Raw genomic sequence first — 12,342 nt, forward strand, 5'->3', positions numbered from 1 at the left:
TTGTGTCTGACATGTTGTTGATTCTTGAAAAAATATTTTCAGTTTGTTATCTTTAAGTTTGAAGCCTGAAAGTATTTTGGGGAGGCCAATACTTTTGCAAGGCACTGTAGCATTATGGGCTCACAATAGCATTCTAGCACAATAAGTCAAGTCAATGTGCAATCCATGGTGAGGCTCTGCTGGCTGCTGCCTCACCGCAGGTCTCTGCTCACTATTTCAGCAGTAAATGTGAAAATTTAGCCATTTTGAGTAAAAATAACCTAAAATTGGTGACGTTAAATGGAAAATAACTTTATATTACACATCACTGGATAAATACAACCATGCCATTTATTTCTTCCTTTTTTTCCATTTTTTTCTTTCACGACAGCAGGTGAAGCCGTGCCTCATCTGACCGTACATCACTTGTATATACTGTATATATATATATATGTGTATACATACACACATATACTGTATTTTGTATTTTGTCTCAGTGAAGATGCAACAACATACCTCTCTGACAAGCTCTTCCCAACCCGCGCTGTATGGTGAGTGTTTATGTAATAGGAGGAAGTGAAACAAAGGAGGAATGCCTCTTTCAGGTTGCAAAGAGATAAACGCTCAGAACACATGCCTCTGATTCAGATGTCTCCACTTTAAACGGCACCATGCCCTGGGAAAGTAATCTGTTTATTTTTGGCTACATCCCCAGTGCGGAGTACCTTGCAAAGAATGCAGGGCGTCAGATTGCACTTTTAATGCTACTTTTAGGTTATCACCTTTGGTTTCAGGTTGACTTTGCATGTCCGTGCACGTCAAAAAGGAATATAATTCACTGCTACAGTTATATGGTGTTGCCATCTCTCGTCATAATCAGCCTCATTCTGTGGAACGATAGACGAGTCGGAAGGATCTTCAGATTTGCCTGCTACCATTCATCTATTAAAAATGGAAGATGTAGTATGAAATTCTGCTTCGAGTTCATAATATATGTTCTCCAAGCAACTGCTTCTGGATTTCTTTGGTGTGGATCGGTGCTGGTTGATGGAGACTGGTATGTTTGCTGTGGGGCTGGACATTCTGAGTTGAGTGTCTTGTCCTGTTTGAAGGACGATGAGATAGGTCCAGCTGAAAAGGCAAGAAAAGTTCACCTGAAGAATGAATCCATGGTGAGTGAATCCTGTCTCCATCTGCTGAGTTTTTTGCAACCAATACTCCAAGGAGTAGGTAGTGAAAAAACAACTTGTGAAACTAATTGTAACACTTCATACACTCTTGTGCATTTGACAGGTTATTGGATTAGTCTGTCTCCTCCTTATTGGAATCTCCACATTTCTTTTGATGCTACCATGGAGCAGGTGGTGCACAAGGAGAAATTACTTCAGGGCAATCTTTGAAGAGACCGTTTTGGAGCAAACTGAAAACATTTTATGGAAGGAGATGGAGAAAGCAGCTGCAGACTCTGTGACCAAAGCACTGTCTTCTCTGTCCGCAAAGGCAGCCGGTCAAACACCTTCCAATTCCAAAAATGATCCAAACAGTGTGGAAAAAACTGAAGAAAAGGAAGAAGTACTTTTAAACTTAAATGTGGACTGGCAAGAAGTGGCTTGTCTTGCTGATTCTCTCATTGAAAGTATTCCAGACCATATACCTAACAATAATCCTGTATAAAGATTTTTCCATTATAGTGACATTAACCAAATGCACACAGATGTGAAAAGACTTCTTTTTTCATATTTGTTGTCTGCTGCTAAATGTGAACATTTAGTGTCCCCCTGCTTTCAAAAATGTTTTTTCTTCTTGTTCCTAAAGTTGACTGTTTTCAGCATTCCGTGTGCACACTGAAAATCAGATTTTAAGAGGCTGACCTGCAAAAATGATTTGTGAGACTGAAAGCCATGTGGAGTCTTGTTCCAGTATTCAGCATAGTGGAGAAAGATTTGAATCCTCTACTACGCTAACACTTTCACAACTTTGACAGAAGTTTTCAAGAAAAACTTTTTTTTTTTTTTTTTTAAAACAGTGTAAAAATTGTGTCAAAGTTGTGAAATGAAATACATTTACATATTCTCAAATCCAGTGTTTATGCATTAACCTGAAGTCCTGTCTTCTTCTCTCTCACTTAAATTCCTTTTCACATTCCTAGTTGTTAGAATATTCACCACATATTAAGCATCTTTACAACCTTTACTCTTTTTTTAACTGAATAATTCTATTTATTTAATGACATCTCTTTATGTGTTCACCAAATTACAACTCATTTCTCAATGGTTGTTAAGGAGACAAGAGAGACTTCATTGTTATCTATGTGTATTTGGTCCCGAACAGCAAAATCAAAAAAAATATTTTGTTTTTCTTGTAATCACAGAATTCTTGAGGGAATTTAAGGTATGATGTTTTTATTTTATTACCACTTACTTACAGCTTGTAAACATCATATCTTTGTTTTGGGTTTTTTGGGTTTTTTTTGTTTTTTTTGTTTAAGTGCATATTACATTTTATATTTTGTTAGCAGAGCAGGTTAGACCTACGTGTGAATGATCAATATCTAAAAAACAACATGCACTTTACCAGCAAACAACAATATAACATCACTTTGTGGAGCCACACGGACTTGAAGGTTGGCTAGAATGTTATTTGCTCATCTATAATCAATAACCATGGAAAAAAGACTAAAGATTCAAAAGAATCTTGGGTCGTCAATTTGAACTGTTTTCTCATTACCTAATTCACAATTCATATTGTGTTGTGTTGGTTTTGTCAATTGATAACACTATCCTCTTTTTTTTTTTTCATTTCATGTTTAATTTATAAAATGTGCTGTTCTATTTGTGTGTTTATTGGTAAAAAAAATAAAAATTAAAAAGTGACTAATATTAAAATGAGTTTTTCTGTCTGTCATTCAGAACTAATGTTAAACTTAATCCTGTACTTGATAACCACTTAGATTAGTTTATAGGTAGGAAAAGGACAGGAAAAAGAGGAAAATGTTACCCCCTTTTTTTTCCTTTTTTTTTTCTTTTAAAAAAAGGGGGTAACTAGGGGTATTACTGATGGTTACAACTGAAATGCAATCTCAGTCTGCTAGCAACTGGATGTTGTCACATTCAGCTCAATGGTGCTAAACAGACAGGAGTGTTGCAGACGTTGAGCAGAAATGTCTCTCTCTAAGGTGCCAGGAGGTCACAACAAGTAGGGTGAAGTTTGCTCATAGACAGAAAAGACTCAGAATCAGAGTACTATACTTTATTGATCCCAATTTATTTTTCTTCTGTTACAATTGCATTGCTCTAGAAACAGCTATACAAAATATCAGAATAAGAAAAAAAAGACTGAATAAATAGCCAAAAAAAGCAATCAGAATAAGTAAGTCAATATAAAAGGTACAGTATGTACAGGTGTGCACAGTTTTTAGTGTCCACTTCCATTCCTCCATCGCATCGTCTGACTGTCAGAGCAAGGAGTTACACAGTTTGATGGTCAAAGGCAGGAAAAATTTCTTAAGGTGCTCATTAGTGTATCCCATCAATGTCCTGTACAGCGGATGATAATCATTGTCCAAATTTAGCTTTTATATTCATTCATCTTCACAGAGAAAATGTCTCCAACAGGCACGAAATAAGGTGAATATTGTCTCCTTTCATTTAAGAGCACATACTTTACTGGACACTGATATAAGTGTCTACATTTGTCGACAACGCATAACAGTACAAGGTCAAAACTGTTTTTGTTGCAGAAATAATTCAGACGACAGATGAGCACATTGTGTTCCACTACTGAAACAATGTCAACCTGTCTGACTTGCACCTAGATCTCGATCTGCTACGACAGTCAATTGCGTAGCGATACCATCAAATTTTTTGCCCACTTAGAGGTTAAAAAGGTGATGTTTGCCTTTATAGATATTATATTTTTATAAAATCATCAGCAAAACAACACCTTTAGCTAATGCTGTGTAATGTTTGGCCCTGATACTGCCAAAGCAGGTTTAATTGGAGTAATTACTATTTTCAGTGCCTCTACCCAGGTCCAGTTTTCCCTCCTGTCCTCAGTATTCTGAATTCACCCCCCCCCCCCCAATCAGCTCATTCCTGTCACCTTCAATTCTGAGCCAAAGAAAGCACCAGAAGCTAGGGATGGGCAGCTGAAGCCTCATGAAGCCTTCACAGGTTTCATTTGATTGTGGTTGAAAATGAACCAAATTTTCTAAGCATTTGAAACCACACAGAACAGCGACACCTGGTGGTGAACTGCAAGTATAACATCTCAGCTGTTTGCTTCTTGTTTACATAATTAGAAAGGAACTGAATACACTTCCTCCTGGAATATTGAACGGTGTCTTAATAACTCATGACATCAAGCAAAGTGCTGCTCCCTTTTCCAAATACTTGTAATTCAAAGAACCCCAAGAGGTTGTGGGGCAGCTGGAACAGAAGGCACATTTTTGAGACAATCGACACTCTGAAGGGTTAAATCTCCCCAGCAGCTCCGGCTCAGGCCTAACCTCAGCTTTGAATGGAGAAATCAGAAAGAATTCAAAATAAAAACACAAATCAAATGGCAGTATCAGGATGTTGTGCCTTCTTGCAGTGCTGGGGCCTTTCCTCTCATCCGTGCTGCCGTCTTTTTGTGAACCTCCTACGACCTTTGACCTCGTTACGACTGACTGTCTCATTTTGAATATCAGCTGATTCCTTTGAGAGAATTAATAGTGAATTTGCAAAGAACATCCAATCAAAAAGCATTTTGCTATCAACACATATTTGAAAACTCCACGGTCGTGTTTACCTCAGGGTAGAGCCGAGTGAGCACAGGGGCACGGGGCTTTGGAACATGATCAATCCAAAATTAAAGGGAGATGTGCTTGACAGATTCTAAAGGAGATCAAACTGGAGTATTTACATTCAGCTGAACAGAGATAAAGAAAAGCTAAAGCCAAGACAGTACAGATCATACTCAGATCAGTTGCAGTGGTATAAAGCTGCAGTGGTATAAAGCATGGGATGTAATGGAAAGCTCCAGAACCGCTACTAATAGGACCAACAGCAGTCTAGTGTGACCTTTCAACCTCAGATGTTATACCGACGAAGATTAAATGTCCTTAGAGAAAAAAATGATTGAATTATTTTTTAGGTAGCATTTGGTCAACTTCCTCCAAGGGTTCCGAACTACTGGACCATGTGCTGATTAGAGGAAGAAGCCTACAGGATGACACAGCAGTTGAGAGAAGGGCTGGTGTCGTAGGGAGCTGTTTGACTCTTCTGGAAAAGTGGGGTGAGGCAGTGGGTCAGCCCTCCATCCCAAAGTCTTCTGTGAACTTCTTGATCTCAGCAGATCTTCAGTGTTGACCGTGGGCCGAGTGGTGGACAGAGATCGAAGCATGTCCGACTGCAAAGGAAGCAAAAATAACCCTTAGGCTTCACAAAACGTTTGAATATTCCAGCTCTTCATCAAAATCTCAAGCTGCCCGATCCCCAGTCAGAATACCGTCGCTATGGATTGTGTCGTGAACAGAAACGGTTCCATCTGAAGCAGCTAAGTGTGTTTTCACAGATGGTGGTGCTGTGATGAAGAACATGACGGAGTGCAGTCCTGTTCTGTATTCATTCACTCTGGCAGCTCACCATGCAGACGATCGGCTCCAGCAGCTTATCACTAGGCACATCCATCCAGGTCATCTCTATGGCTGCAGGGTCTCCAGGAGAACACGGGGTCAAAAGGTCATCCACTATTACCTGGTTGATACTTCGAGACGGGCCGCGAACCTGCAGGAGCAAGAAGGAAATAGGAGGTGAATTATTTAGCAGGATGAGATTACACAGATAAAAGCTTCTGAAGATTGAGTATGAGGTTATTTTCTTCGGTCTGATTCTACCTTTTTGAAATGCGTAGCTGACTGGACCTTCCTGACAGGCTGCATGAGCGCATCCCGAACGATGATGCTAATGTCTGCACCGGAGTAGCCGTCTGTTTTGTGGGCGATTGAAATTTTAAGGTCATAAATTTCAGTTATCTTCAGACATGTTCGGATCTGAAGACACTTGTATAAAGAAAAGCCTCAGTCTGTTAGTTGTCGTACCGTTCATCTATGATGGGCAGTCATCAGAGAGTAGTACTGGAGGAAGGTCAATGAAAAAATCATCATCACTCCTGACTGGACAAGATGCATTTGCTTCTCCAAGGTAAAGAGAAAACCCCTAAACAGGTTCAAGTGTACGACACCGAGGTGGCCGGTGACCTCTGACCTTCTGCGGATGGCAGCATCCAGCACCCAGGGGGATGTTTGTGGCTCCCAGCACCAAGATGCCATCATTGTTGTTTCCCACACCTAAAAAAAACATGTGATCTCAGGATTACGCTGTGACTGTCCACATTCGGGTTCATTCCTCATCACAGACGCTCAGCCTGCATCTGGACCAAGAACTCACAAATACACAATGATATTAAATATTGTAAGTTACCCTTTTTTAACAGGCAATTATTTAAACATAAATCTTCCAGAGCACCAGCCCTCAATCTTTTTTGTGTCGCGGACCGGTTTAACGTCAGACAGACCGGCCGTTAAGGTGTGGTGAATAAGCACAACAACATAAAATGATATGACCAGCATAAAAACTGTTGTTGTGTTTTTTCTAAATACGGTAATCCCTTCCTTACTTCCTTAATCCCTTCCTTACTCACACTTCAAGATGCACGGCTTCACTACAACATGGATTTTTTAGTAGTTAGTCATGTGATACGGTACGCACATGCAATTGTTGCCGCATTCGCGGAACGTAGCGGAACGCAGCGCACTTCTGTGTATTAAAGAAACACTTTTCTTTAATACAAAAGTGTTTTAAACAGTCCATGAGAGTGTGGGAAAAGGTAATACAGATCAGTATTTTTATTATCAGTATGAGGAGGGTTCGTAAAAATGTAATAATAAAATAGTTTGTCGCTATATTGCGGAAATTCGTTTTCGCGGGTGGTCCTGGAACGCATTAACCGCGAGTAATAAGGGATTACTGTATAATAATAAATGTGAATATCATGTGTATATGTATAACTTAATTAGTAGCGTCCTCGTAACATTGCTACAACGTCTGTTTATTGTTCGTTTTGGTAGCTTGTGAGTTTTTGTTTAGTGGTAATGTATTCTGTGTTAAGGAATACATTACCGAAGACATAAGGAAGAAAAATCACATAATACAAACAATAACAATAACAACAACAACAACAATAATAATAATAATAATAATAATAATAATAATAATAATAATAATAATAATAAAAATAAACCATATTTAATCAATTTTACCAAAGATCAAGCTGACAATTGCAATGTTGACAATTGCAATCAAAATACAGAAACAAAGGAAACTGTCAACAGAAAACGTTTGATGTCTTTGCTTAACAAACAATCAACTGAAAAGTTAATGATTGACAAATAATAATCTGTTGATTTGGTATTAAAATATCATAATTTTGAGATAATCTTTGTCATACATGTACAGCATGATTTACAACTGGACCTTTGTGTTTGCCTGATTGGTCAGACAACTGTGAATGCTCTATTTTTGTGTCTTGGCACTCTAGTATAGTATTATATATAATAGAGAAGAGTTCATTTTACCTCCCTGTGATGCGCTTCAAGAAAAATATGTGCATCCCAACATGACGTTTGTGCATCCCAAAATAATAGAATATACAGCAGAAGCGTGCGCAGGGACTGAGTTTTGCCAATCTTCTTCTAATGTAGCCACAAGAGGACACAAGTCTGGATAAACACAGAGGGTTGTGTCAGGAAGGGCATCCGACATAAAACTTTTGCCATAGTACAATATAAAAACTAAACAAATTGTTAATTTTAATGCTTTTATTAATAACAGCATAACTATTTAACCCTTAGATGCACATGTGGGGTCAGGTATGACACCATGGGTTGTTTTTATTCAACATTTTCTAAATGAAAGCTTGTCATATATTCATATTCCAGGTATTCCTCATAAAATATGTTTGTAACATGAGGCCATTTTCATTTTTAAACCTGATAAATTCTTTTCCAAAAATTGCAGTTGTTGTATCACTATTTTTTTTTAATGATATATTCTAACGTGTGATCACATTACTGCTTAAATGTGTGTTTTTATTTTATCCATAGTAAAATGGCTGATAGGTGGATAGCTAGGATCCCTTTAAACCATGTCCCGCACATTACTCAGGATGGATGGGATGAAGAACCGGTCAGGGTCGTTGACACAGATTCTGACATCTCAGATATGGAAGACCAAGACTATTGTCCCCCCTACTGAACAAGGACAGTCAGACACACATGTTGTGCCATACCGACGGAGCCACAAGGGCTCATACGGGGCAGAAGTACCCCCCAGAGATGCTGCAACACCAAGTCACAGTTTGATACGTATTCGACCAGGACCTGCACCTGGGTTTAGGACTGTCTCCCCAAAAGTTGCATGGAAGGGGTTTATGTCTGATGACATGAGAGGTAGTGCTGACATGCACAAACAAGGAAGGAGAAAGAGTAGCCTCAGACACGGGGAAAGAGTGGAAAAATGTAACCGAAAACAAGCTTGTGGCCTTCATTGGATTGACCATTCTTGTAGGAAATGAGAACTGGGATGTGCCACAGCAGCAATGGAAAGGGTTGGAGTGACAAAGACTGCTGCGATCCGGCCACAGGGAATGGACACATGTCGCCAGCGAAAGAGGAAGAGATCTGGTTGTGTCCCAGAAAGGAAGGTCTCAAAACTGCTGATTGTTGTGTCAAATGCAGTACCCCAGTGTGTAACGGTCAGAGCCAGAAGCTTGTGACAGATGCACAGAGTGAGAGGAGATCTGTTTTTGTGTGATTATGGTTGTGTGTACAAAAACTGCAAATTCCTACAGTTAATGAAATAAATAAATAAATAAATAATGCAAATGGTTTCATGTCACAAACATGTTTTATTAGAAATACCTGGTATATGAATGTATTACAACTTTTCATTTTGAAGCTGTTAAAGAAAAACAATACCTGGGGTCATGTTTGACCTCACCTGTGGTAGAGAGGATGTATTGGTAACTTGTGTATCCAAGGGTTAATACACTTCAAAAGTTGATTGTTAGATTGTTAGACGTCTTGGCAGCAGAGTTCTACTCCGCAACCTCACAGAAAGAGGAGGACCTGGCAAGCTTCGTTCACACTGGGAAGATGCCGTGTATGTGGTGGTGAGTCAGAAAAACCCTGACATTCCAGTTTCTGAGATCAAACCAGAAAGAGGAGGCAGAAGTCGCACAGTACACAGAAACGTGTTGCTCCCATGTGATAGCTTACCAGTAGAGAAGCCAGGGATTAAAAAAAAAGCAGGACAAATGAAAGAGAGGACTGAGACAAAACAGAGGTGGAACTCAGCAACAGGCACAACGGGAGGAAAGTGAGGATGAAGGTGAACTGGTGTGGACGTTAATATACAGTATATTTGTAATAAAATGAACTGAACTGAACTGAACTGAGGTTTCCACACCAACATAACTTGGAAAACAGAAATGATGCTCCAACTCTTGAGACTGAGGCATCTGTAGAGCAAGTGGGAAGAAGGCGGACAAGGTTCAGTGAGCCAGAGCGACCAGCTGTGGATGATAAGGAGGAACATGAGCGGCAGATATCCCAGGGTCATCAGGATTTGCAGGAGAAACTAATAGGTTGATTATCTGATGAGGGAGAACAACACCAGCAAGAAAGAGATTCTGACACAGATCCAGGGCCGTCACCTCTGGCACAGCGCATCCACCCTCCAAGAGAGCGACGGCGACCGAATATGTTGACGTATGAGATGCTGGGACAACCTACTGTCAGACAAGTTGATATTGGCAGTGGTGGAAGCTAGACTAAGGGCAGAAGTGAACATTTGTGAGCAGCAGTATGGTTTCATGCCAAAAAAGAGTACTACAGATGCAGTATTTGCTTTGAGGATGTTGATAGAGAAGTACAGAGAAGGCCAGAGGGAGCTGCATTGTTTTTTTGTAGATCTGGAGAAAGCTGATGACAGGGTGCCCAGAGAGGAACTGTGGTATTGTATGAGGAAGTCTGGAGTGGCAGAGAAGTATGTTAGAGCGGTGCAGGACATGTATGAGGACTGTAAGACAGTGGTGAGGTGTGCTGTAGGTGTGACAGAGGAGTTCAAGGTGGAGGTGGGACTGCATCAGGGATCAGCTCTGAGCCCCTTCTTGTTCGCTATGGTGATGGACAGGCTGACAGACGAGGTTAGACAGGAATCACCATGGACTATGATGTTTGCAGATGACATTGTGATCTGTAGTGAAAGCAGAGAACAGGTGGAGGAGAAGCTAGAGAGGTAGAGGTTTGTCCTGGAAAGGAGAGGAATGAAGGTTAGCCGCAGTAAGACAGAGTGCATGTGTGTGAATGAGAGGGACCCAAGTGGAAGAGTGAGGCTACAGGGAGAAGAGATCAAGAAGGTGGAGGATTTTAAGTACTTAGGGTCAACAGTCCAGAGCAATGGAGAGTGTGGAAAAGAGGTGAAGAAGCGTGTACAGGCAGGATGGAACGGGTGGAGGAAAGTGTCAGGTGTGATGTGTGATAGAAGAGTTTCAGCTAAAATGAAAGGAAAGGTGTACAAAACTGTGGTGAGACCAGCGATGTTGTTTGGTCTACAGACTGTGTCACTGAAGAAAAGGCAGGAGACAGAGCTGGAGGTATCAGAGATGAAGATGCTGAAGTTCTCTTTAGGAGTGACCAGGACGGATAGGATCAGGAATGAGTACATCAGAGGGACAGTACATGTTAGAGGTTTTGGAGATAAAGTCAGAGAGGCCAGACTGAGGTGGTTTGGACATGTCCAGAGGAGAGATAGTGAATATATTGGTAGAAGGATGCTGAGTTTTGAACCGCCAGGCAGGAGGCCTAGAGGAAGACCAAAGAGGAGGTTTATGGATGTAATGAGGGAGGACATGAAGGTAGTTGGTGTGAGAGAAGAGGATTCAAAGGACAGGGCTAGATGGAGGAAATTGATTCGCTGTGGCGACCCCTGAAGGGAAAAGCCGAAAGGAAAAGAAGAAGAAGAGGGGTGCACCAACACCTTGCTACCAGACCCTGTGGAGACCGTGGGTTCCCACAGAAGTATATACAATTTGCTAGACAGGGAGTAAGAAATCGCTGACGTAACAATAGACTGAAGTAGAATGCTGCCCGATAGTTGTGTTCAGTGACTGTAAGATGAGTGTTATAAGACTGGGAAAGGGGTGATTGTGTACAGTAATTGATATTTTGTATCAGTGGAGCAGTGTGTTTGCTAACTACTAATGAGTTAAATGTGTTTACTTGAATATGGTATAAATAGGTTCTTTCACAGCACTGAGTGATACCGGTTAACATGGCAGTTGTTCAAGAAAAAACTATTTTGCAGCAACAGGTGTGAAAAAAAAAACTTTTGTTAAGTGTGGGAGGGTGTGGTGCTCCTTCTTCACAGCAACGGACCGATACAGAGTCCGCATCACTGCAGACGATGCACCGATCCGCCCATTCCATCGACCCCGAGATACGTGAACTCCTCCACTTGGGGCAAACAATCAGCCTTTATTTGTACAGCGCTTAATCACATCAGCAGACATTTCAAAATGCTTTAACAGACCTAGAAACCCAACAGGACTCTCCAAGCATAAGGGACTGACGATCATGCGTCCCTAACAAATAATGTGCGTCAAAGACACCAGGACACACGCAAACGAGAACACTGAAAAGAGACTTTTTCACTTTAGGTACACATTTAAACTCTTTTATCTCTGCTTCACTGCTTTGAAGTCAATTTAATAAAGAATAGGGTAAGCGGAATCTGAAACAGCCAAGACAAATTTTACCTGTGAAGAGGTTCGGGAATTTAATGGGCAGAATAACAGCTTCCTTCAGGGCTTCTTTAGCTCCTTCCAGTCCACCCACATCATTCCACCTCCCATTGGACTTCTCCATTACGATAACGCCTGAACACAACTGCAGATGAGCAGTGATTTCAATACATCCTGTTGGTGTATGTATGTATGTATGTATGTATGTATGTATGTATGTATGTATGTATGTATGTATGTATGTATGTATGTATGTATGTATGTATGTATGTATGTATGTATGTATGACTCCTAGCCCTTAGCTGCATGTCTGTTGCTGACTATCATTCCCATTTCCTGTTATATATCTCTCTGGCTAACTGAATGTCCCAAAATGTGTCACAGTCTCCGACTCTCATTCCCCTCCTGTCACACCCCTGCAGTATTTTTCCACTCTCCCTCACTCTGCTCCACTCTACCTGCCGGCCACGCCTACTGCTTCAGCCCATGCTGCTCACCTGCTTCTGATCACTGCAATCA

General features: G+C 40.7%; 1 pseudogene; it reads right to left on the reverse strand.

Moving 5' to 3' along the window:
* Positions 1-5,269: 5,269 nt before the first annotated feature.
* LOC137593397 (vacuolar protein sorting-associated protein 4A-like) lies at positions 5,270-11,947 on the reverse strand (annotated as a pseudogene).
* Between the last annotated feature and the right edge of the window lie 395 nt (positions 11,948-12,342).

Source organism: Antennarius striatus, chromosome 4, assembly GCF_040054535.1.
Source record: "Antennarius striatus isolate MH-2024 chromosome 4, ASM4005453v1, whole genome shotgun sequence".
Classification (NCBI taxonomy): Eukaryota; Metazoa; Chordata; class Actinopteri; order Lophiiformes; family Antennariidae; genus Antennarius; species Antennarius striatus.